Below are 3,249 nucleotides of genomic sequence, written 5' to 3'. Positions count from 1 at the left end.
GAGCGTCCAAACACAAAAGATGTGACTGCTCGAGCGCAGGAAATCATTGCTCGAGCATAGAATACAAACTCTTAGAAGTTTTGCAGACAGAGGGCCACCGCTCGAGTACAAGAAGGACCGCTCGAGCTCAGTAAACACTGTTTAAGCAAAAAATGCACATTCTCAGTAGTTTTGCAGGTCTACAAAAGTACTGAGAATTCACAAGGACCGCTCAAGCACAGGAATCTACACTCAAGCGTAGAAGCAAAAATCTAAACAACAACAATTTGAAAAACAAGCTACCAACCTATTCTACACGCTACCAACACAACCTAATAGTCAAACCCAAGAGGAGAAAAAGGAAACAAGGCATGAACATATATAAGACAATAAAACCCCGAATCCAAAACATCAAATAGGTCGGGTCTAAACCCAAAACGCTATAATTTCTCAATATTCTAACAAGTACCGAATCTTACAATTTTAACCAATAATATCAAGTACAGGCACCATGTGAACTTGTCCCTAAACAACAACATAATTTTTTATAATCTTTGTAATAGCAAGGACTAAAAGTACTATACAGTCCAAGTTTTTGTTTGATTTGATTTTTAAAGTCGGTTTTTAGAAAGTTTTTTTTTTTTTTAAAACTAAAATTTATTTTGGTGATGAAAAAAGATTAAAAACGTTTATCATTTTCATATAGTGTTATTTTTTTAAAAAAATAGAAATAAATTTTTAAAATTTCAAAATATCTTTTTGTTTCTTTTAGTTTGGTTGGTTAATTATTTTGGGTGGAGGGCTTTTGGAAATTATGTAAGAAAATTAGGTTAATTGTAATTAGTCTAATGGTGCAAAAGTTAAGTTTTTTTTGGTAAATTACAAATAGACCCCCTAAGGTTTGCTTCAAATACAAATTGTCCCTTATAGTTTTGAAAATTATATTATTTTAAATTTCATAACAAATAATTCATTTTATTAATAAATCATCAAGTCAATTAACAACTTTAATAATGACAGAAATTTATTTCAATTAATAATTCTAGTAATTCTATTATTATATAGGAGAATAGTTATGAAATTTATTTTTTCAATTAATTCTATTAAATAAAAAATTCTAACAAAGTAGTATTTGTAATTTTCCAAACTATAGGAGACAATTGGTATTTTAAGCAAATCTCAAAGGGTGTATTTATAATTTTTCTTTTTTTTTTTTAAAAAAAAAAAGAAGAAGATGATAGAGTGATTATTTGTATGGTTGTTATACTCATAATTTTTGACTATTGTATCTTCAATATTTATATAATTAAATACCAATCAATTAAAAAAAAATTAAAATTGCTTTACAGAATCTGAGCTCATAACTAAATTCGTAATAAAGGCATATAATCATTTTATTTCATCTCATTTTAATTAACCAAATACAACTTAAGAGTTCATAAAAAATTATTACAGATAAAACAAAATGATATGTAAATATATAATATCCATTCCACTATATATTTCTTCCATCAAACAAACACTACTTCAAAATTAAAAAAAAATCAAATTTTAATAAAAAAAAATTAAAAAATACGGAACGTGTCCGTGCCTCCGTACCTAACACATGGGCCGCCCTGGTCCAGCTAAACGGTTTCAACGGAAATTACAGTTTTTATTAAATATTTGTAACCACGTGAGCCAATTACATTTATTGAAAATAGACCATCCTACCAACTTAAATTTTTTTCATTAGTTTGCTAAATTAATTTTATAAAATTAACGACTATTGAAATATATTCAAAATGACCCCTTCAAACAACTTTCTTTGATGGTTTTGATCTTTTTCATTATTATTATTTATTTAACTATCATACAATTAACTTTTAAATGATAACTGAATGAAGAAAAAAGTACAAGAGAGAATTTTCCTTACTAGTTGATTGAAACATGTGTAATTGTAACTCATTTAATAAAGGGTGCTTGTTTAGACATAGTCTTGATAAGGGCTAAAATTGTGTTTAAACGCCAAGCAACCCCATCAAAAACTTTTGTTCTTTCATATCTGTTTGGTGTAATTTATTACTTTCTTTTTTATATATAGAAAATAATTAATCATATTTATTTGTTTTGATTAAAATCGAATGAAAATAACATGGTTAGTATATATATAATTAAAAAAAAAATCTTTTTAAAACAAGTACAGTAAATAGAGTGGTGAGAGGTGAAAGACTCTTTGAAAATTTCACAATATTTTTCCATGCACACCTCAATGATTTATTCAAAAATTTAAAAAAATTTTTTTTTTAAAAACCCAAAAAAATGTAATGTGACAGCAACATCGTTTACTTAAATTTTTTTATTTTTTTTATTTTTCATATCATTCTACTATTTTTAAAACTTGGGCAAATTACATCGGTGATCTCTATATTTTGCTTATTGGGTCATTTTAGTCCCTTTACTTTTAATTGGCATAATTTTAATCCTTAATTTTAAATTTTTATGTTAATTTTGTCTAATTAATAATGTCATTAGTGTTTTTGATGGAAAATAATAACTGAATTAGTTAATATTAACTCACTGAGTTTAGTAAAATTATAATTTTAGTTTAAAGAAAATATGACACATACCATTTATATGTATATTGTTTATAGAAAAATTGTAAGACTTATAATTAATTGGACCAAATTAAAATAAAATCATAAATTTAAGATGAAAATTGAATTAATTGAAATTGTAAGGATAAATTTGACATAAGGACCAAAATAGCGAGTCCAGATTCTCTACTTGCATTCTCTCTTTATTTCCTTACTTGCAAGGGTGAAGATGAACTCTAAAATGATCCAACGATCTAGATCTGGAGATATACAAAAAAAAAAAAATTAAAAAATAACTAGATTTGGATCGTTAGATTATTTTAAAATGCATCTCCACCATTACAAGTAGGGAGGAAAGGAGAGAGTGCAAGGAGAGGATCCTAATTCCAAAATACCGGCACTACGCAATTTGCGTTAAACCTTTTCTATGTATCTAACTGTTTATGTAGTGCTTGGAAATTGACCAGAAGCAGAGTTACCATTAATCAGAGATGGCAACAACTTACCCACCACTAGCAACAACAACAACAACAACAATCTGTCGATTGACTCTCCAAAAAGCAAAACCCTAAAAACCCACAACATCGCTTCAATCACTATATCGATATATATCAATATCGATAATGCCTTACACCAATTGGATTGAACTGTTTCACACTCATAAACAAAATCTACCTTCTGTCACTCCCACAAT

The sequence above is a fragment of the Camellia sinensis genome, chromosome 11 (genome assembly GCF_055761805.1).
Source record: "Camellia sinensis isolate YWXY chromosome 11, ASM5576180v1, whole genome shotgun sequence".
NCBI lineage: Eukaryota > Viridiplantae > Streptophyta > Magnoliopsida > Ericales > Theaceae > Camellia > Camellia sinensis.
The sequence above is the reverse complement of the archived record's forward strand: the minus strand, read 5'-3'. Positions refer to the sequence as shown.